This window comes from Choloepus didactylus, chromosome 10, assembly GCF_015220235.1.
Source record: "Choloepus didactylus isolate mChoDid1 chromosome 10, mChoDid1.pri, whole genome shotgun sequence".
Taxonomy (NCBI): Eukaryota; Metazoa; Chordata; class Mammalia; order Pilosa; family Megalonychidae; genus Choloepus; species Choloepus didactylus.
In genome coordinates this window covers 105,349,090-105,373,381 of record NC_051316.1, presented here as the reverse complement: position 1 = coordinate 105,373,381, position 24,292 = coordinate 105,349,090, and the positions used below count along the sequence as shown (strand labels likewise).

The following is a 24,292-nucleotide window of genomic DNA, read 5'->3' as shown; positions in this document are numbered from 1 at the left end:
TTTATTGTGTATCTAGGTCTGTCTCTCTCTTTCTTGCTCTTTTTCATTCTCTCACTCTCTATCTACATTTCTTCCTGTCTCTCATCTCTTTTCTTTTCTTTCTTCTTCTGGCCTCTCTCCCCACCTCATTTGCACTCCATTTCCAACAAGGACTTGAGGCAGCTTACAGTTGAGATCATCTCAATAGAACTATTAAAATGGAAATAATATATCAAAATGGCAAAATTCACCAAGCTCCAAACTATGACACTCAAACAACTGCTTGGTTAAAGAATCACTTTGTGTTGTGTGTATATGTGTGTGTGTGTGTATATATATATATATATATATATATATATATATATATATATATATACACAAAATATCCATATTGTTGGACATTTTGATTCAGTATCACAGGTTGGCAGTAAGGAATCTGTATTTGAAAATATTCCTCAGGTGATTGCACTGATGAGAGATACAGGAATGCCTGTTATGATGGAAAATGGAAGATGATATCCCAAGTTTAATATGATTACTGGTTTTATCCATGAGATTTTGTTACTGAGATTCATGATGGCCAATGCAAGAAGGCCAACAGGATGAAATATGCAGTCATGCTTGTTAAAGGAAGAAAGGCACTGTACTGGGTAGACAATTTTTCTGTATAATTGGTTCTTCTCAAACCCATTGGATCAGACTCTGTGGTATACTACTGCTGGCCTATTTGATTCTGAGCTTAGTGTATCCATTTAGACTTTGTGATCTGGGTAATTTATTTAGTTCTAGTTCCTACCTAATGTCTTGCCAATTTCCCATCTCCATCCTTCATCCATCCTTCATTCTTCCCAGCATAAACTTAAACCACAAAACTGTCATGGCCTGCCTTGAACACTCTGAAGCATCTGCTGCAATTTTTTTTTTCTGATTTTTCAGCCCAAAGATTAAAATCAAACTCGTTAGCTCCACTTTGCAAACTCTGCATTCAGCATGTCATTGACCATCAAGATTCCAAAAATGGCAATTTTTTTTTTTTAAACACTTAGACCTCTTGTGTAAAGAATTGCTGAGTCATTGTCGAAGTCTTCCCAGGAAGCTCTTTCATTATTGTAGGGATTGGGGGCACTGAGCACTGTAGCTTTGGCCATCAGGCCATCAGGCTTGGGACCACGAGTCCTCTGGAGGAGTTCTACCACTCCCCAGTGGAAAACACGGGCTGTAGACATTTCCTATGTGCAAAAGGCGCTTTTGAAATTGACGGCAGAGGGTGAATCTCTGGTTTCCTATCACTATTAGGTCCTGCTTAGTCCCTTCTAAGTGTCATCTTTGGCTGGATAAGCTGTGATTTCAGCCTCTGGTCCAGGATTGAGAACCATTGCATGACTAAAAGTAGGAGGTATCTTTGCCAGTTATCACAACATTAGCCTTTGAGATCAGGCAAAGCGAGCAGAGGATGGAGGCAGTGGGGTTCAGGGGCGCAAGTCTGCCACTGGGAGCCCCTCTCTGGGCTCAAGTATCTCATAGTAAAATGGGAAGTTTGGATTGCATCAGTGTTCTCCAAAGCATGGTATGTTGGTAAACCAGATGATTTTACATAGTCAACAGATGAATATATTCCTTTTAATAGTTGTGTATTTATTTTCATGGTTATTGTCTATTTATGATAAGCTTTGTGAATACAAAGGAAACAATGATCCTTTAAAAATAAATTTAAGTTTAAAATGTGGGCTTATTTAGGAAAAAAGTAGAGAACAACATGAATTATGCACAAGATATGCAGAGGTGGAAAAAAATAACTAAATGACAGTACCATGAGAAAGACTGAAGATGGGAAAGCATTGGGCTAAATGGCTGCTGATCGTTGGGCTAGCTCTCTTACTTTTTGGCATGTGCACATGCCCAGCTCTGTTTCCTTATCTATGGAATGCAGGGGTTGGGGTAAGTGTCCTTCCCAGTAATTATATTCTATGATTTGTGGTGTAACTCTATCATGTAGATGCTCCCTCATTCTTAACACAAGGTTCTAGTATTTTTACACTCCTGATATTCATGAAAAGGGAGGACATTAGTTTCTTAGGGCTGCTATAATGAATGATCACAAACTTGGTGGCTTAAAACAACAAAAAATTTATTTTCTCACAATTCTGGAGGCCAGAAGTCCAAAATCAAGTTGTCAGCCTGGCTATGCTTCCTCTGAAGTTTTAGGGAAGAATCCTTCCTTGCTTCTTCCAACTTCTGGTAGCCCCAGGCATTCTTTGGCTTGCGGCAGCATAACTCCAATCTCTGCCTCTACCTTCACTTGTTTCTTCTCTGTGTACGACTCTCTGTTTCCTCTTAAAAGGACACTGGTCACTGGATTTAGGGGCAACCCTAGTCCGGTATGATCTAATCCCAATCCTTAACTAATTAAGTATGCAAAGGCGCTATTTCTGAAGCAGTTCACTTTCTGCAGTGGACATGAATTTTTGGGGGACTCTGTTCAACCCACCACAGGGAGACTCATTATTCAGTTGGTTGTTTACTCATGTATTTCTAACTTTCCCCATCGTCCCCCTTGTCTGCAGAGGATTCAGCCTGCAACCAACTGAAGTGGTGGTGGAAGGATGAGGAAGCAGGAATCATTAAGAATTGTGTGGCAAATTGGCTCCGCCATGGACAAGCTGTTTAAAAAAGGTAAGCCCCTTTTCTCCTTGACCCTCAGTTTCTGTCTCTTTGCCCGTGGGATGAGATACCTCATAGAGTTGCTTCTATGGCAGCTTTGAGAATCAAATGGGACAGAGGATTCAAGATTTCAGGAAGTCCTATATAAATGTTGAGGAGTTATTATCATAATTGATCAAAGATCCTTTGAAGGAAAGATTCCGGCTGCACAATCCCAGGAACACCTCCATCCTGCCCACACACCAAAGGAGCTTTTAAATTAAGTCAAATGTCATGATTTTCAGATTTCTCCTATAATTCAGCAGTATGTCTACTTAGCTATTTTGAATGATCTTAAGGAGAAAAATACAGTTTGTCTCAATTCAAGTACTTTCTTGGACTAATGCCTGCAATTATCCTTCCCCTCTCCCACACTTGACATTTAAAGTGATATCTCACAGGCTCCCTCTAAACAGTTCGCTTGGAGGCACTATCTGACCTCTTGTGCCTATCACCATCTGTGAATTCTTAGCAGTGGAGAGTAAGCACCCTGCATAAATCTCACAGTTGGAGTTTTACAATGTAAGTGCCCTCTGGTTCCTCATCCCCTCCTGCTTTCCTTCTTAAAATGCCATCGGTGATTGTGCCTCATTGCACTGTGGGGCTGCCACTGTCCCTCATCCATATGCCACTGTATGCAGCCACCTCAGGTGTGTGATGTGGCCAGGCTGCCATACCTCCCAGGCACTTCCCTTCCCAAGCAGCAGTTCAAGCCTCTGCCTTCCTGAACTGTGACATCTGCCTCTAAATCATTCTTCCTCCTTTGCCTGCTGCAGGGGCCCTGTTTTTTGCCCTTCATTCTCTTCTGGCTCCTAAAACAGTTTTGTAGAAAATTCTTGCAATTATCTGGGGTTCAAGTCTGGTGCCATTCTAACCTGTCTAAATGTCACTGCAATCTTCTTTCCTTTGTACCTTCTTATTGGACACTAAGTTGGTTTTTGCCTAGTAAGTCTTGTCTCCTTCTCTGCCTTGAACTGCCAGTATTCCAACTTCTTCATTCTTTGATGTCCATTCTTTCTTTGCTCTTTTCCTTCCCTTCCTAACTCCATTAACTGCTTCTGCATGTGACACTGTCTACCACCTTCCCCAAAGCTTGTGCCCTTCCTTCTTCTAATGTTTTGAAGAAAGCACAGCCTTGGGAATCAGACAATCTGTGTTTTGATCCTAAATCTGAGAGTGCCTTTTTTTTTTCCACTTCAGATATAAAATGGGGATAATAACGTCTACCTCTCAGATTTGTTGGAAGTTTAATTAGTTGAAATGAAGATCTCACCTTCCCTTTTCTCCTTGAAAGTTTTCTTCATTTTACTCATCCTTTCACCTAACATTTACTGAGAAGCTACTCTTGTTGTAAGTACACCGCAAGGCACACTGGGATGCAAAGATAAAGAACAAAGATGTGCTCCTGATTTTGGGGAGTTGAGATTCGATTTGGCAAGAAGACATAATAAATGCACATACTAACTGGTATGCCAACAGAGGGGGTGGCAGGCAGGGAAGGCTTCCTAAAGGGTGTGCTGCCTCAGCTGGATATTTTAAAAGAAGATCTCTGCAGATGGGCCATGGGGGTGATGAGGGAGGGGGATTCTTAACAGAGGGACTAACATGAAAGCAAAGGGCAAGTCTGAGAAACAAACAGGAAGTAGAAGAACGTGGCTACTGCGTAGAGTGAGAGAAAGAGACAGTTTGCTAGAAGTGGTTAATTTGTAGACACCAGCATCAGGTAAACTGGGTAAAGTCATTCACCGGGAATGAGCTTTAGTATGCTTTTCTGTCAGATAAGGATAATCTATTAAATGAGTTGCTACAAAGTGCTTAACTCAGTTTGATGCACTTAGCATTCACTCAAAAAATATTCATAATTTTTTTGTGTGCTTTTTGTTAAGAGATAAGGAGGATATGGCCAGGATGGAAGTCCATGTAATTCCTGATCATTAAATCAACTGGTTTGTGGTGCCTGGGATTTAGGAGACCCATGTTTTCATCCCAGGGTTGCTACGCACTTGCTGTGTGCCACTGGGGAAGTTAAAACTCAGACTTGAGGTAATGTGCTCTATTTGTTTTGATTTAAAAATTTTCCGGGAATTAGGGTGACCCCACCCTCCCTTTCAAGAAACAGGCAGACATCCGGGAATGTTACAGCATTAGGGATGGTGAATCTCTGGTGTAAAAGTGCCGTCAGTTGCATAATGGGGTTACGCAATTCCTCCTTCCCCTATTTTTATGCCAAGGAGTCAAAGATTCATGACAGGGCAGTTTTGCTTCCCCATAGTAAACACTCCAGTTGAATAGAGCCCATCACGGAGACATTAGCAGCTATAAGCCAGCACCCAGAGAGCATTCAATGAATGCAAAATTTTATACCAGGTGTTGAAAACTTCAAAGAGAAGAGACAGCTGCCTCCTGTCCTCAAGGAGATGCCAGTAAGAGACAGAATGTGAAACACCAGGAAATGAAATCTTCCCAAGACTCCACAGGATGGGGCACAGACACACAGCAGCCTCAGGCCCTGCCTCCTCTGTCCTCCACAGCTGGCCTTAGGTCCTGCCCATGTCACAGGGCCAGTGAGAAGTAAGGCCTGGATTTGAGCCAGACTTGCCTGTCCCCAGCACGTGATGCTCCCTTTGTATAAAGGAGACACCACCATAATGGTAGTGGCAGCGGCCTTAGGAAGAGTGGTGAAATGATACTAATATTAGTAATCATAGGAAAGGGAAGGGATGAAGGAGGAGGTAGGAGAGCAAGTGAGAAATCAACTGCAGCAGTTCTACCTGAATCTTTTTCATGTTTTGGGCTGCTTTTTAAGAGTTTCATTGTTGGGGTTTTAGTTTTTTTAGTTGATTTTTTTTTTTTTTTTTAAACTTTTGGTCATTTTAGAAACTTTCACTCAGCATCCTATCCAATGCAGGAATTCCTTCTACTACCACAAAATAATAACAATAAGAACCATAACAGTGAAAAAATAAAGGATTATTAATTTTATTTATACTAAACAAAAGAATCTCTGAGCAGTTATCATGTGCCAAGCACTATGCAAGTGTTCACATGTATTACCCATTTAATGTTCCCAACAACCCAGGGAGGTAGGTGCCCTCATTGTCACTGTTTGGCAGAGGAGGAAACTGATTTTTCCAAGGTCACTCAGCCTGCAAATTACAGCTTGCAAGATCTATGACTTCAATGCAAGTGCACCTGATTCCAAAGGCCGGGTTCTTAAATCCAGCACTTCAGTATCTCTGATATGTGATTGTTCAGATTATGTGTAAAACTCCAGTGATGTGAACTGATTATTTTGCCAAGGGTCTCATTTCATTGTTCAATAGCTCTGTTGAGAGAGAGGTATAGATATAGATACAGATGTAGATATAGATATATAGATACAGATATAATTTCAGTTGAACCCGAATCAGCTTCCCTATGCATGAGGGCTGGTCCATTCTTTTCATCTGGGATAGGGAACAAGTGCTGGGTGCTGTAGCCTTAAATATATTTGGATGTGGAATAAAGATTTGTCCAGAATGGTTGTGGGAGCCAGACCTTGACTTTTGCTCATGAGGAGCTCCTGACTGGCCTGGAGCAGAGAAAGCCTTTGTCCTGGTGGAGGGACCCCATTAGTCTGTCTGGACGAAATCCCCTGCAGAGACTTCTCTTTCCTTAGCTGGGCTGTTTGACCCTCAGCAAGGCACTGCTTGAGCTCTCCGATAGGTAGGAAATGCTAAATGAATGCACAGAGATGTTCCCTCCTCTCTGTGTTCCATGAGGAACATTGTGTTCTGACATTCACTAGAATGGGTACCATAATGTAATACATTTACATGAAATGGGATAATCCATATAAAACATTCAGCATAGTTCTTGGCACATGGTACTGGCATGGTCCCAATGCGTGGTGAGTCTCAGTAAACAGCCGCTGAAGAAATTTTGCACGAAGCATCAGGAAGCAATAGGATGCAGCTTTTACAGATGTGGGTTCAGAAAACAGGATGCCCAGAATCCAGCTGATTCTGCTACTTTTTAACTGTGTGATCTTGGTACAAGGTACTTAATCTAAGTTCAGTTTCCCTAACTATAAAATGGAGATTAAAATGCTATTGGTCTCACAAGTTTATTGTAGGATTAAATGAACTTACTGCTTATAAAGCTTTTAGCGCAGTGCTTGGCATATAGTTAGGGTTAAACAGTTGTTGGAAGTCACTATGACTTTTACTGGTATTATTATTAGTAGTACTACTACTTCTTTCAGTCCTGAAGTTAAGGCCTAGGATTCCCTAAGCACCATTATGAATGGAAGCTGAGGGCATTTTGTGGATTTGGAAGACAATATTCTTTCTCAAATTCAAAGAGTCAAGAATTCCAGAGTGGGAAGGACCCTTGGAATTTGTGATGCCCAACAACCCCATTTTATGGATTAGTCAAGTGAGACCCAGAAAGAGGTGATTTGCCCAAGGTCATCTAGCTAATACGTGGACTCTTTGTCCAGTATTTTTTGGGGGGTCCCCTTCAAGAGTTATGCTATTTCCTCTCTGGTTTTGTACTATTTTCTCATTTTTTCTTTTGTGTTTTGTCTTCATCAGAAATTTAGTGTTGTTTCAGGGCATCAGTGGAAGGTTCAACTTACTTTTTTTTTTTTTTTTTTTTTTACCTCATCCATAATATTTAAAAACTTCTTGAAGTTACATGGTGTGATGGAATAAGGGACCAAGCTTTTGAGTCATACAGTTGTAGGCTTGGATGTCTGCTCAAGTAACAGCATACCTTGGATATTTCTTGGTTTCCTCATCTGTGGGATAGGCAAATTAATACTTTCCTCCTGGTGTTGATAAAAAGCTTGAATGCATTAATGGATGTGAGATACAGGCAAGCTTTCAAGAAACCCACATGAACCCAAAAGGGAACATTTGATAGATCACTGGTGATTGATAAATTGTCCAGAATAGATTGGCATCATTATGTTGAATGGATTTTCTCCTGTACGTTTTTTGTTGCCTTATTCACACTTCCAGATAAGATCTATTCTAGAAACTGGAAGAGGCAACTGAGAATTCCTGACTGGATGACAGAACAGGAATACTTGAGAACACTATGCCCACTCATTCATGGTATATGCCAGGCTCTGAAGGGGGTGGTGCAAAAACCCAAATAAAGCATGGCTCCCATGCTGAGGAAGGTCAAGGCCTAGTTGAGTAGACTGGCAGGAAAGAGCAGTATGATGGGTGCTTTCCTCAAAGTGTGTGCAAAGTGCTCAGGTCACCAGGGAGCCAACTGATAATCATGGCTCACATTTATGGAGAGCTTCCTCCACGTCCTCACTCTTCTCAGTGCTAAATATGAATGAGCTCATTTACTTGTCACATCAAACCACATTATACAGATAGGAAACCAAGGCACAGAACATCTAAGAGCCAGCCACAGATCATCACAACTCTGGAGAGTCACAGAAGCATGATTTGAATCTGAGTAGTCCGGTGCTAGACTAGAGCTAGTGCCCCTGCCTCTCTTCTACCTCTGTGAAACAGAATGTAATAGAACACAATTTGGAAAACATTTACTGAGTGCCTCCATAGCCCTGTTCTTGATAAGGATGGGAAAAAATGAAAAACCTATTTTTCTTCATCTCTAGTAGTTGGTGATTTAGTAGACAGAGAGACAGCCATGCAAATATGTTGCACTGTAGTATGATGTGCACAAGAGAAAGATTTAGTGATGAAGAGTATGGGGTTGGTGACAGACAGACCTAAATTCCAGATTTACCATATACAAGCTGTGTGACCTGGTGCAGGTTATTTAACCCCTCTGTCCCTAAGTTTCTTTCTCTTGCCTGGTAAAATGGGAATAATGCAGATACCTGCCTCAGAGAATTGAGATAAAATAAATGATTATATTGAAGACTAAGTATTCACATAGTAAATCCTCAATAATTTATTCATGATAAAATATGGGTGACATAAAGAGAAAAGGCTGGAAGGCAACAGGGGACCAGATCATGAAGGGCCTTGGATGTCTCTTAAGGCACTGGGAAGTAGAAAGATCTTTATTGGTGAAAGGGACAAGATTTGAAGTAAGCTTTAGGTCTGTCACTTGGGATGGTGTGGTGGATGGATCAAAGGGGGAAAATCTGGAGACAAAAGGCAGGTCAGGAGAAGATGGAGGCCATATCTTTAACTGCTTTGATGAATGTCAGAGACTCCTGACCTTTTTACAGAAGAGACTAAGAGATCAGGAGACCTAGAAACCTTGGCGCCTTTAGCCCATCCCACCTTCAGGGCCCAAACACCAATAGGTTCTTTTTGGGAGGAGGCTGCAACTGTGGGGTCTCCTGTGACCTGACCTCAGAACATGGGCTCGGCTCATTTATCTCAATAGCTCAAGCACTAGGTATTTATAAAACTGTGGAGACAATAGGCAGAAGGTAATTTAATTTGAGCAAAGGCCCCAAGTGGAAGAGACAGGTGGCCCTTCTGAATGGAAGTGCCGAATGTGCACAACTTTGTTTTTTTATTATTTTTATATCCCTTAGCAAAGACTCTGTCTCTTCATGTCTCCAGTTGCATTGGGCCAAACACCAGAGGGAAAAGAGATAAAATCTAGGCCAGCAGTTATGAAAGGAAAAAAACTATTCTGTAAAAGGAGAAGGAAAAAAAATTGCCTTAGTGTTTTAGAGGGTTTGAAAAGAAGAGAGTGGGATTGTTGGTAATTCTCTTACTGTCATTCGCTTCCTATGAACTGACAAGTCATTCCCAGATCCCCTGAACTCACCCCAATATACATTAGGCAGAGAATAATGGGACAGGTTCGTTTAGAGTATAATAAGTGCTGGTCCATGTATGCTAGTGTATATGTGTGTCTGTTTTTTCCTCCTCTTCTCTATCTAGATAGTCTCTTTGTTTCCTCTGCAAATGCTACTGCTACCGTTTCCTCTGTTTACCTGGTGTTGAATCGCGTGCCTCAAGGTTCCTGAGATTTAGAGACAGGCCAACCTGGGTTCAAATCTTGATTTTTACCTCCATGCTTAGGTGGCCTTGAACAAATCATGTAACCTTGCTAATCCTCAGTGTGTTCACACAGTAAATGGGGATAAAGTTGCTCGCCTTCTCAGATTAGAGTAGGGATGGAGTTAGATAATAGAACATCTGGCATATGGAAGGGGCTATAATGCTAGATTCCCACTCAGTGACTGCATGGGCCCCAGGTTCCCTCTGGCTGTGGGCTTTTCCCTGTATACAAAGCTCAATTTCCATCACTTTACATCGTCTCTATGATTCATGCCCAGCTAAAACTCCATTTCTTCTACAAAGCCTTCTCTGACCAAGTCAACTCTCCAGTGTGTGCCAATTTATTGAATCCCAGTATGATTTATGGCTTGTAAGGCTCCCTTGGATATTTCTTAAGTACTCCCATGACCATGTGTTTACTCCCCACCTACACTCTGCTTGACCCTAAGAGGTAAAGCTAAAAGGGATGGACAGACATTATAGGGAAAAAGGACTGTCACAAGCCAGTCCTCCTCAAAGCCAGATCTAACCAAGGTGGAATGAACTTCCCTGGAAGGCAGTGACTTCCCAGATAGTGCTCAGCCTTGGTTCTCAGTGGCTTCAAATGCTGGTGCAGGGGCTGGTGCAAGAGAAACATCCAGCGGTGGGGCAGGGCCCGACTTGGATAGGAAATAACCTTAACTCTGGTTTACAGATACAGGGGCCACCAAATCTGGTTGATCACCAAAATCTCCTGGGGAGTGCTTTTAAAAAGAGATAAATTTGTAGGACTTAATGAGACTTCTGAGTCAGAGCTATAAAGTATGTATTTTTGAAGCTCCCTGGTGATTCTGACAATCCACCAGATTTGAGAAGCCCTGGTGAATCCCATCCAGCCATTGCACAGGAAGGAACTTGAGATCTCCATAATGTATTTTCAGTCATCTCTTGACCCAAGAGGAGTTTAGGTATCCCCTATATGTTGGTGTCAATTATTTCAGCACTTGAAAGATTAATTTCCACTATTACCCTAGAATGATCAGAAAAGGGGCATCTTTCCCTTTAATTCTTACCATCTCTGTTCTTGCTTGTATGTACATCGTACCAATTCTCCCGTGTCCTTCTGAGACTTAACACCCTCCAACCTTACCGGCTAAATATGACCATGGGTGCCGGCATTTAGTGAGTGATCCCCGTGTGCTGGGCACTCTGTGAATCAATTGATGCACATTGCTTTGCTGAGTCCCACTGGCTTGCTCCAAGGAGCACTGTTATGATCTTCATTTTACAGATGAAATTGCAACTCAGAGAAGTTAATTAACTGGCCTAAGATATCACAGCTACTAAGTGGCAAAGCCAGAATTTAAGCCCAGAAGCATTTATTTCAGAAGTTACTTTCATAAATATCACTATTCTACTTCAACTTTGACATGTGTATCTGAATATCTGTTGTCAAATCTCAAATTTAAACAGGTAGCCTCATAGGTCCCACTTAGCCATTTCCTGATATTTACTTTTCCCTAAGACAGTTAAAATTGTCTTTCAAATATACCCATTTTACTGCTTCAAGAATATCATCTTATTTCCACAAGTATATTTTTCTTTTGTAATTTTTGGGAAAGGCAAATGTACTAAACATGCTGTTTTCCGTCTCCTATTACATAACATGGATCATACATCTTCCCACCCAGATCAGGTACATTCACTAACGTGCTAGTGAATATTTAACAACTAGGTCTTGGGGGTGGGGTGGGGAGGGCTGGAAACTCTTGATTTATACTGTTTGCCTATTTCTGGGGTGTAAATACTCCCACCATGGCTAATTTCAAGCTACTATGATGCCATTAGATGTGGTATTGGGAAGAGATGCTTACAATCAGCTCTTGGCAGTCGAATGATTAGCAATGCTGCCATCTCATCCTCTATCTTTTAAAATAAATGTTATTGCTCACACAGATCACATGAATTTTCCAGGTCCAGTTTGTTTGTGGAAGCCAACATTCATGGAGTTATCTCTGCGTCCCAGGCACTGTGCAAATCACTCGTTATATTTTAGCATCACCACTTCTATTCTAACATCAAAGGGCGCGTTAAATAGAACTCCCAAACCTAGGTGTCTCTGCACTAGTGACCAATAGTGGTGCAGACACACTCAGTTCTAGTCCTAGCTTTAGCCCTATTGGAGCTATGACTTTAATCAAGCCACAGTTTCTCTGCTGGATCTGGGAAATATGGATAAACTTGCTGATCATTAGGGGCAATTAGGAGGATTACATGACAGACCATATGTAAAATGCTGAGCACATTTCAGATGATCAGTAAATGCTAGCCACCAATCACTCATCCCTTCATGGATCATTTATATTTTCTCTATCCACATTGCTTTCTTTTTGTGCTCAAGTCATCCCCACTTGTTTTTCACTCAGAGCCCACATGCTTTGTCTCCTATTTTTTTTTGCATGTCCTCTATTAGGAGTTGTGTTTTCTTTGTATTCGTGTGATTCCATTTTCATCTTTCAAGGCTTCCTTTCTAAGCCTTCTGTCTTTTCCCCTTTGTGTTACTACTTTTTTACTCAGGCTGTGACTTTCTCAGTCATGCATTTCTCCTTCCACAGGGATGTGTGCTCCATCACCAGTGAGACTCTAAGTCTCAACTCTTTGCTTTTTCCTCCATTAATTTCTTACAATTCTCCCCATTTCTCCTCTATAGACTTTAGACAAAGCTGTCTTTACTGATGTGTCTCGTGTTTCCTTTACTATACAGGAGCAGCGTTTTCTTTCCTCTTCGTGTGTTACATCTTGTATATCCCTTGCTTCTGCCGACCGCCCCCCACCACCAACTCCCAAGTGCCCCCACTGCCTCTGTCTGAAATCCGTTCTTTATTTTCCCATTGCTCCCAAAGGACATGCATAGCCTTCTTCCATCAACCCCATTATTTTTCTTTTCCTTTTATTTTTCCCAGAAACTCCTCTAGCTGAGTACTTTTCCCTTTTAAGATGCAAAGGACTCACAGGGAATTTGCACTGATGTATCTATTCACAGTATAAAGGTAACACTCATTTTTGGGGGTTGTGTAGGTAGGTTCTTGACACTAACTTGCAGAAAAAAACAAACAAAATGGTCCTGCCTCCATACTGAAATCTCTTTAATGAGACTCAGTGCAGAATGACAGTGCCAGGTAGTGGAGTAAACATGGACCTGGGCTTACTTTCAGATTCTACTTGTCACAGCCATGTGATTTTCCACAGCGGGTGAACAAGGGAATTTACTATCCCTACTCCCAGTCTCCTCAGCAATAAAATGGGGCAGCAGCACAGGGCAGGCTCTAAGAACAGAGTCTTAGGGATGGACAGTTCAGAGTCCAATTACTGGCTCATCTTATTAGCTATGCAATCCAGGTCACCCAGAGCCTCTCAGTAACAAGTACTTCATCTAGAAAATAGGTAATTCTTAGAGCTGATGCGAGGATTCAATAAAATTGTGTGTGTAAAATATTTAACCCATTGCTTAACCCATCATCAGTGCTGGGATTTATTATTACTGGGGTATTTACGCCTTCCTCAGACATGACACGGCCTGTCATTCATGTCTGACTTTGCTTGAGCTGTTCCCTCTACCTCGAATATCCTTTCACTTTGGCCCTAAAGAGTTTTCCACAACTCTTTGTATGATCTTTTGCCAAGCCTTCTCCAAACACCCCATTGCACCATTGCCCTAAAGAAAATCAGTCATTCCCCACTGCTTGTTCTCAGAGGACGTGCTTGCATTTATCGTTCTAATTTTCACCTAATTTTGTAGCTGTAAGTTTATTTATAGGTTTATTTCTCACATGTCGGTCTAGACTATAAGCATCTAGAGAGCTAGACCATGTTTGTTTGTTTGTTTGTTTTCTCAATTTCTCAGCACCAGACACAAAGTCTGACATAGAGTAGGTGTTTGGTATCTGTTTGTTAATAAATGGATGAATGGATGAGGACAAATGGTAGCTACTGACTATAAGCTTGTGATGAATGAATGAATGAGCACAAAGACCCAGTTTCTATAATTAAGCCTCAAGTTAGGGGAATATTCATGGGCCATCCAGGTAGCAGTTCCAGTTTGTGGGAATGGGTCAAATTTGTTCCACCAGGTTGGCTGACTTGCCTCTGAGACTGTGAGTTTCTGGTCTGGGACCTTTTATATTTCTATATGCAAGGTACAGAGTTTGGAGCATATGTATAGGGTTAAATGGCCCGAGCTTGGAAGATGAGAGTAATGCAGGGCAGGAAGCCAAGCAGACAGTAGAGTAATGTGCTCTATTTGGCTCTCTCAAGTAGTAATTCCCAGACAATTTGGAGTTTTGACACCTTATCATCTTTCATTTTGTTTCCTCATACTTGTACTTATTTTCTCACACTTATGAAAACGGCACAGGGAAATAAGCATGATGGGACTTTTTTTTAACCAAAATAAACTAAAATTATAAGGCCTTCTAGCCCACCAATTATTTGCCCATGCTTCCGAGGATAAGACCAACATCTGATTAAGGTCCACCAGGCTTTTACCAAGTAGGTTGTCACGTTCCTGGAGAATAATTTCACCTAAGAAATAGAACTACTTTATCATTCATTCTATAAGAATTTATTGATTGCCAAGTATATTCTAGGCACTATGGGATATACTAAGAATAATAAAATGTGATGGTTTTTGGAAGGCAGAACTAAAAGAGAAGTCAAGGGCTTGGAACTCTAGTCTGTGACTCCACCCCTTGGCAGCTCTATAATCCACAGATCATGTGAACTCTCCACAGCTTAGTTTCAGAATCTCAGAAATAGGCCTAATAAGAATTGCCTTCTCTCTGTATCACAGGGTCATTGAGAGATCAAATAAAATAGTGTAATATAGAGCTTTGAAGATTGAAAATTGTGACAAAATGACAAAGGGTGACCTTAAGGGTTTTGGCTCTTTTCCATCGAAAACCATGGGCTTCATTTTGGGGAAATTGGTATTACCAAATGTGAGCCTTGAAAATGAAAGCTGGTAAGATGAGCCATAGGACCAGCCCCCACCCCCCTTTCTGCCTCTGGTACAAAATGACCTGTGTGACTTTAGTCAGTTCACCTCTCCTGTGTGAGCCTCAATTTCCTTGCTTATAAAATGAGGTGGCCTGACTGGATGAGCTCTAAAGAACCTTCTGGCTCTGAAAATGTTCTTCTGTGATTCCATGAAAATGACTACTGATTGCCTTAACTTAGTAGTACCTTGTGCTTATGACTCTACTCATCTGGAAAGATGGCAGGACAAGAGCAAATTGTTCAGGCCTAGGAACATAGCTGGTGGATGGAGGCCTCAGGAAGGCACAGGAGTTCAAGTCTAAGAACCGAGGAGGCGAGCATGCATCCATGGTTGCAGGACTACATTATGATATTTTTGGGCCGGAGACAGTTTTGCCTTCATGGGTCATTTCCTCCATAAAAAATATTAAAATTCATATGTTATGATTGCATTAGTATAAAGATGAAAATAATCCAAGCTAGATTCCATTTATTTTTTCCAGGGATTTTGAAAAGAAATTAATCCTCTGTGGCCCTTTAAAAATGGCATGGGCCCTAGGAACTGTGCTCACTGTGTCTGATGGAGAAGTCAGCCCTGCTAGGTTCTCCTAAAAGTGGTGGTATATTTTAATCAAAGGACTCGGAGACCACGAGACAACTGAATCTTGACTTCCTGCTGGAGCAGGCTTTTTCAACCTCAGCACTATTGACATTTTGGCCTGGATAATTCTTTGCTGTGGGGGTTTGTCCTGGGCATTGCAGGATATTTAACAGCATCCTTGGCTCTACTAGCCAGATGTCAGCAGCACATCTGCTCCTCTATTCCCTTACCAGCACTGAAAAACAAACTTGTCTCCAGACATTGCCAAAAGTGCTTGGGAGGCAAAATTGTCCCTGGTTGAGAACCACTATTCTAGAATATTATTTCGAGATCATCGTCTACCTTCTGTTGGAAGCTCATGACCTTCTGTGGCAATGGCTCTCTGTAACATTCTAGGTGAAAACTGAAGTTCCTACATTGACCTATTAGGGGCTGTCTGATCTGACCCCAGGCACATGTCCAACTTTATCTCATCACCCATACAGCTCCAGCCTCAGTATCATCCTTGCTGTGTCTTGAACTTGCCAAACACGCTGCGACTGCCTTAAGGTCTTTGAAATGGTTCTTTCCTCTGCCTGGAACATGCTTTCACCAGATAATCCACCTGGTTAACTCTTTTACCTTGTTCCAGTTTGCTAATGCTGCCATTATGCAAAATGCCAGAAACAGATTGGCTTTTATAAATGGGTTTTATTTGGTTACACAGTTACAGTTTTAAGGCCATGAAGTGTCCAAGGTAAGGCATCAACAATCGGGTACCTTCACTGAAGGATGGCTAATGGTGTCCGGAAAACCTCTGTTAGCTGGGAAGGCACGTGGCTGGCATCTGCTCTGGAGTTCTGGTTTCAAAATGGCTTTCTCCAAAATGTCAGTGTCAGCTTCCAGTGGCCATCTTCAAAATGTGTCTCTCAGCTGCAGCTCTGAGTTCTTTCTATTTGTCAGCTGTTTTATATGGCTCCAGTGATTTAATTAAGACACACCCTGAAGGGTGGGGTAACACCTCCATGGAAATGATTCAATCAAAGGTCTTGCCCACAGTTGACTGAGTCACATCTCCATGGAAACACTCAATCCCTAGGTTCCAACCTAATCAACACCAATACATCTGCCCCCACAAGAATGCATCAAAGAACATGGCTTTTTCTGGGGGACATAATATATCCAAACTGGCACATATCTCTTCCATTTCTTTCTCTAAATATTACCTTCTTAATGAATCCTATCCTAGTCACCCTATTTAAAATCATAATCCTAACCTCTAGCACCCTCTTTTCCCCTTTTTCTCTGTATATACATACGTATTTGTATTTTCCATATCCTTGTCACCTTCTAACATACTATATAATTCAATTATTTACTATGTATATCATTTATTGTTTTCTCTCTCTACTAGAACATACATTCATCAGGACAGAGATCTTTGTTTTGTTTGCTTTGTTCATGGATAGAGTCCACAACTGGTACATAGTAGGTGCTCAATAAATATGTATTGAATTGAATTGAATTGAGGTGGTCTCCTCCGTTTTTGAGCAGACCCATTAGAACATTCTTCTTTCTACGTGTATCCCTTGCTGTGGATCATTTCTTCTCCAGTGGGGTTTTATGTGTCTCCTCTGGAGTGCTCCCACTCTCCCCTGACCATGTTTCCATTTGACTGTGACCCTTGGTTCCTTTTCTTGCCCCTGGACTGCCTGGAGCAGCAGAGGGGACACCTGGATGCCAGGATTTCAAAATAGCTGACTGTCTCACTTCTTACAGCAGTTTTATCCAGGTAAAGGAAGGATGTAAGAGAGATTTAAAAAAAACAAAACCTTTCCATCCCTATAAGCACAAAGAATGACTAAAAGAACAGAGGAGCCCCTTTCAATTTTCATTTAGGGAATTGTTTACCACTGGAGCTGCTGAATAGAAGCGCCAACCTATAAGGTTATTATGTCCTCCCCTCAAAGCCAGCGAGGGAGAAGCAGCCAACGAGCCTTTGCAGCCTGGGTTGGCATGTGGGGACACCAGGAGCCCCTGTCTTGCCTGAGAGACAGCCCTTGCTGACCCAGTTTCAGCACAGCACCTGACACAGCGCTGCAATCCGCAACTCTAATAACTTGGTGACATACAAAGCAGTTTTGATGCAAAGTGGAGCTGACAGAGCAGCGGAGAGAAAGCTCTGCTGCTAGGGAAGGCTCTGCTTTCAATTGTGCTGTGTGGGGAATCCACTCAAGGTGACTGCAACCTTCGTAGCCCAGCTGATAGTCCGAGCCTACTTTTGCAAACAAGGAAAGCTGGTTTGTTTTCCAGGAGGGCAGACAGAGGGGACCGCAGACAGTGAGTGGAACCAACTTGGAAGGACTGGTTGATACAGCCTGTCTCTTCTGCTTTGATACTATGTCCCTAGTATTCCCACTCTTCATCATCGCTGCTGCCCCTGCCTTAATTCAAGCCTCTATCACCCAGACTTATAATAGCTCCAGAAAATTCTTGAGGTTTATTCCCTCCATTCAGTCTTGTGCATGGTCAATAGAGTGAGTTATCTTCAAAAAGCATATCAATGATGATCACATCACTTCCCACATCAAATCTTCCCACGGTCCCCCATTCCCCCCAGAAAAATTGTTAATACAAAACCAAGTTCTCTGTGCTCTATTTTTTATTTTCTCACTGCAGTCCTGCATATTCCTCATCACTTTTGGTACTACCACCTCCATCACCCCAAACTCTTGCTTTCCCTTTGTAATTTACCAAACACACATGATGCTTTTCATTCCTGAATATCTTGGTCTATATTGTCATTCAATGTCCTCTTGAATGCTCCCTGTGCTGGGGAACTCACTACCTTAATTAAAGCCTTTTCTAATATTGAATAGTTTTAAAGCTTTACAAGCTTTTCCTTATAAGCCACAAACTCTCCTCTACAACTTTCATCTTTTGCCCCTAGGCCTGTCCTCTGACATACCACAGAAAAAGTTCAGTCCCAGGACACCCTTCTAAAAAGTGAACTTTGTGAAATAACATCTTTTAAGCCTCTTCTTAATTGTGCCAAAGTTCTAAGATCCCGTACCCACTTTCATACGATAAGATTTCTCCCATCCCAGCCCTCTCCATTACCCTTTTCTGTACCCATTTCGTACATTCAAGATTCCCCTTAGAATTAATGGAGTAAATGTTGTACATTGTACATTTGAATGTAATCAGCATCATCATAATAACAATTAGCAACAATAACAATTAACAAATGTTCTGAGCGTATGGAAATAGTTTGACAAGACTGTGCAATTTGAGTTACTTGTTCTAGTATTATTTATTCTACCATATATATATTTGTGGACTGGAGTGGAGTTGGGGAAGGGAGCAGGTTACCATGTCACCAGAAATTATAATTCAGGAGGTTAGAGCCATGACGGGAGCTATACAAGCATTGCTGAGGGGTCTCTAGCCCAGTATGGGGAGACTGGAGGGAGGTGAAGAGATCATAAAAAGCACTGCGGAGGAATTGCTGTCTACACTGAGACTTGGAGGATAATAGGAGTCAAGCAAGTGAAGGGAATGGGCAAGGGTGTTCCAGGTGGATCGAGCAGCAGGCGCGAAGGCACAGAGGGGAGACAGCATGGAGTATTCCGTGACCTCAGAGGCTCTTATTATTTCCTTACCAGGGCAGTGTATATTAAGAGGTCGATTGCTGCATCCCAACTGCAGTTCAAAAGGAGTTCCAGAAGACAGAGATTACTGGGGCTTGAAATTGTCAGAAAAAATCTCCCTGGAGGTGGAGGGTCCTGAGGTGCACCTGGAAGAAAGAACAAATTATGGATAGCAGAAAGGTGGGGCGATGGATATCTGTATGCAAATATGGCCACACACATGCATCTGTTTCATATGCATTTAAACCTTAAATTGACTTTCACTTGCCTTCCACTTTAGTTTCCATGGTAACCCTGGCCACTTATTTTTCTTTTAACCTCCTTTTCATTGTTTCAGGATGAGGTGGGCTGCATGAGGGTTAACCAGTCAGAGGAAGACAGGAGATTTAAAAGCAATTATTTGGATTTTTTTTTTTTTTTTTTTAAGAAAACCGCCAACTTTGCAATTTAATGCAAACCGTCTCTGCTATATTTGCCCTGAAGGATGCTGGAGGGAGAAACAGGAGCCAGAATCCATTTCATCCCCTCTTCCCTGACGTCTACTATTACAATGCACTTACTGCTAATACAGCATCTCAACTTGCAATCTCGGTAACTATGGCAATAAAATGGGTGAGAGTCCCCTCTATTACGACTTGAATTGTTGGGACTTTGCAAAGGGCACGTGCGTTTGCACAGGGGAGGGGGAGCACGCACTCTGGGAAAACAGTTATTTCAACTCCCTGTGGGGAGCCGGAGACTGTTGTTATCAGTCCACACCCACGCAGAGAATTATCACAGTTCCTGTGTCAGAGGGTGCAGGCGCTGCACCTGGTGGCTGTGGTGTACCTCCAGATCTAGCAAAACACTCTTGTGCACAGCTTGTAGGCCAGGAGGCCAGGGACACACAGACTTTAAAAGGAATGGTAGAGTAGACAGGAGGATCTAACCCAAGGGCTAGCAAATTTTTCTGTAAAGAGCCATGTAATAAATATTCTCAGCTTTGCAGGCTATGGGGTCTCTGTTGCAACTACTTACTTAACTTGGGAGGAAGCATGAAACCAGCCTCAGACAATATGTAAATAAATGGGTGGGCTCTGTTCCAATGCAATTTATGGACACTGAAATTTGAATTTCACATCATTTTCATGTGCCATGAAATAGTATTCTTTTGATTTTCCGCAACATTTAAAAATGTAAAAATCATTCTGAGTTACTGGACGGTATAAATGGTGAGCTGGATGGGACCTGCGGGCCACAATTTGCAATTCTTTGTTTAATCTATGCCACCAGCCATGTATGTCTATTGACGAATTTTGTTATTGTTACATATTTTAATTTATCAAGATTACTACATGTACTGATAGCAAATACTACTAGTACTGATATTTATCACTTACTCTGTGTTAAGCACTATATTACTTAAGTATTTATTCTTTTTTTATCTTCATTTTATTGAGATATATTCACATACCATGCAGTCATACAAAACAAATCGTACTTTCGATTGTTTACAGTACCATTACATAGTTGTACATTCATCACCTAAATCAATCCCTGACACCTTCATTAGCACACACACAAAAATAACAAGAATAATAATTAGAGTGAAAAAGAGCAATTGAAGTAAAAAAGAACACTGGGTACCTTTGTCTGTTTGTTTCTTTCCCCTATTTTTCTACTCATCCATCCATAAACTAGACAAAGTGGAGTGTGGTCCTTATGGCTTTCCCAATCCCATTGTCACCCCTCATAAGCTACATTTTTATACAACTGTCTTCGAGATTCATGGGTTCTGGGTTGTAGTTTGATAGTTTCAGGTATCCACCACCAGCTACCCCAATTCTTTAGAACCTAAAAAGGGTTGTCTAAAGTGTGCGTAAGAGTGCCCACCAGAGTGACCTCTCGGCTCCTTTTGGAATCTCTCTGCTACTGAAGCTTATTTCATTTCCTTTCACATCCCCATTTTGGTCAAGAAGATGTTCTCCATCCCACGATGCCGGGTCTACATTCCTCCCCGGGAGTCATATTCCACGTTGCCAGGGAGATTCACTCCCCTGGGTGTCTGATCCCACGTCGGGGGGAGGGCAGTGATCCCACCTTTCAAGTTGGCTTAGCCAGAGAGAGAGGGCCACATCTGAGCAACAAAGAGGCATTCGGGAGGAGGCTCTTAGGCACAACCACAGGGAGGCTCAGCCTCTCCTTTGCAGCAACTGTCCTCCCAAGAGTAAAACCTATGGTAGAGGGCTCAACCCATCAAACCACCAGTCCCCTATGTCTTTGGTCATGTTAGCAACCATCGAGGTGGGGTAGGCCAATACCCCTGCATTCTCCACAGGCTCCTCAAGGGGGCACTACATCTTTTTTTCCTTGTTTTTCTTTTCTTTTTTTTTTTTTTAACTTTCCCTTCTTTTTTAAATCAACTGTATGAAAAAAAAGTTAAAAAGAAAACAAACATACAATAAAAGAACATTTCAAAGAGACCATAACAAGGGAGTAAGAAAAAGACAACTAACCTAAGATAACTGCTTAACTTCCAACATGTTCCTACTTTACCCCAAGAAAGTTACCTAATATAGCAACATTTCTGTGAACTTGCTCCTACTATATCCATCAGAAATTAACAGACCATAGTCATTCCTGGGAATCCCCAGAACGTTAAATAGCTTATCTGTTCTTCTTGGATTATTGTTCCCCCTTCCTTAATTGCTCTCTATTGCTAGCTCCCCTACATTCTACATTATAAACCATTTGTTTTACATTTTTCAAAGTTCACATTAGTGGTAGCATATAATATTTCTCTTTTTGTGCCTGGCTTTTTCGCTCAGCATTATGTCTTCAAGGTTCATCCATGTTGTCATATGTTTCACGAGATCGTTCCTTCTTACTGCCGTGTAGTATTCCATCGTGTGTATATACCACATTTTATTTATCCACTCATCTGTTGAAGGACATTTGGGTTGTTTCCATCTCTTGGCAATTGTGAATAATGCTGCTATGAACATTGGCGTGCAGATATCTGTTCGTGTCACTGCTTTCCGATCTTCCGGGTATATACCGAGAAGTGCAATTGCTGGATCGAATGGTAACTCTATATCTAGTTTTCTAAGGAACTGCCAGACTGACTTCCAGAGTGGCTGAACCATTATACAGTCCCACCAACAATGAATAAGAGTTCCAATTTCTCCACATCCCCTCCAGCATTTGTAGTTTCCTGTTTGTTTAATGGCAGCCATTCTAATCGGTGTTAGATGGTATCTCATTGTGGTCTTAATTTGCATCTCTCTAATAGCTAGTGAAGCTGAACATTTTTTCATGTGTTTCTTGGCCATTTATATTTCTTCTTCAGAGAACTGTCTTTTCATATCTTTTGCCCATTTTATAATTGGGCTGTCTGTACTATTGTCATTGAGTTGTAGGATTTTTTTATATATGCAAGATATCAGTCTTTTGTCAGATACATGGTTTCCAAAATTTTTTCCCATTGAGTTGGCTGCCTCTTTACCTTTTTGAGAAATTACTTTGAGGTGCAGAAACTTCTAAGCTTGAGGAGTTCCCATTTATCTATTTTTTCTTTTGTTGCTTATGCTTTGGGTGTAAAGTCTAGGAAGTGGCCACCTAATACAAGGTCTTGAAGATGTTTTCCTACATTATCTTCTAGGAGTTTTATGGTACTTTCTTTTATATTGAGATCTTTGGTCCATTTTGAGTTAATTTTTGTGTAGGGGGTGAGGTAGGGGTCCTCTTTCATTCTTTTGGATATGGATATCCAACTCTCCCAGCCCTATTTGTTGAAAAGACCGTTATGACTCAGTTCAGTGACTTTGGGGGCCTTATCAAAGATCAGTCGGCCATAGATCTGAGGGTCTATCTCTGAATTCTCAATTCGATTCCATTGATCTATATGTCTATTTTTGTGCCAGTACCATGCTGTTTTGGCAACTGTGGCTTTATAATAAGCTTCAAAGTCAGGGAGTGTAAGTCCTCCCACTTCGTTTTTCTTTTTTAGAGTGTCTTTAGCAATTCGAGGCATCTTCCCTTTCCAAATAAATTTGATAACTAGCTTTTCCAAGTCTGCAAAGTAGGTTGTTGGAATTTTGATTGGGATTGCATTGAATCTGTAGATGAGTTTGGGTAGAATTGACGTCTTAATGACATTTAGTCTTCCTATCCATGAACATGGAATATTTTTCCATCTTTTAAGGTCCCTTCTATTTCTTTTAGTAGAGTTATGTAGTTTTCTTTGTATAGGTCTTTTACATCTTTGGTTAAGTTTATTCCTAGGTACTTGATTTTTTTAGTTGCTATTGAAAATGGTATCTTTTTCTTGAGTGTCTCTTCAGTTTGTTCATTTCTAGCATATAGAAACATTACTGACTTATGTGCATTAATCTTGTATCCCGCTACTTTGCTAAATTTGTTTATTAGCTCTAGTAGCTGTATCGTCGATTTCTCAGGGTTTTCCAGATATAAGATCATATCATCTGCAAACAATGACAGTTTTACTTCTTCTTTTCCAATTTGGATGCCTTTTATTTCTTTGTCTTGCCGGATTGCCCTGGCTAGCACTTCCAGCACAATGTTGAATAACAGTGGTGACAGCGGGCATCCTTGTCTTGTTCCTGATCTTAGAGGGAAGGCTTTCAGTCTCTCACCATTGAGTACTATGCTGGCTGTGGGTTTTTCATATATGCTCTTTATCATGTTGAGGAAGTTTCCTTCAATTCCTACCTTTTGAAGTGTTTTTATCAAAAAGGGATGTTGGATTTTGTCAAATGCTTTTTCAGCATCTATTGAAATGATCAATTGATTTTTCCCTTTTGACTTGTTAATGTGTTGTAATACATTGATTGATTTTCTTATGTTGAACCATCCTTGCATGCCTGGAATGAACCCCACTTGGTCATGGTGTATGATGTTTTTAATGTGTCTTTGGATTCGATTTGCAAGTATTTTGTTGAGGATTTTTGCATCTATATTCATTAGGGAGATTGGCCGGTAGTTTTCCTTTTTTGTAGCATCTTTGCCTGGTTTTGGTATTAGATTGATGTTAGCTTCATAAAATGAGTTAGGTAGTGTTCCATTTTCTTCAATGTTTTGAAAGAGTTTGAGTAAGATTGGTGTCAGTTCTTTCTGGAAAGTTTGGTAGAATTCCCCTGTGAAGCCATCTGGCCCTGGGCATTTATTTGTGGGAAGATTTTTGATGACTGATTGGATCTCTTTGCTTGTGATGGGTTGGTTGAGGTCTTCTATTTCTTCTCTGGTCAGTCTAGGTTGTTCATATGTTTCCAGGAAATTGTCCATTTCCTCTACATTATCCAGTTTGTTGCCATACAGTTGTTCATAATATCCTCTTATAATTTTTTAATTTCTTCAGGATCTGCAGTTATGTCACCTTT

The 24,292-nt window shown here is 41.2% G+C and overlaps 1 long non-coding RNA gene across 3 annotated transcripts in view; it reads left to right on the top strand.

Annotated features, from left to right (window-relative positions):
* Positions 1-400: 400 nt before the first annotated feature.
* Positions 401-24,292, top strand: part of LOC119505719 — a 34,529-nt gene continuing 10,637 nt past the window's right edge. Inside the window, exons 1-3 of one of the 3 annotated variants that reach the window (XR_005210803.1) lie at positions 401-2,652; positions 18,930-19,094; positions 19,342-19,505. This is a non-coding gene — a long non-coding RNA (uncharacterized LOC119505719). Of the gene's footprint in view, positions 2,653-3,889; positions 4,030-18,929; positions 19,095-19,341; positions 19,506-24,292 lie in introns of those variants that run through there. The other 2 variants (XR_005210804.1, XR_005210802.1) reach the window with 2 other exon arrangements.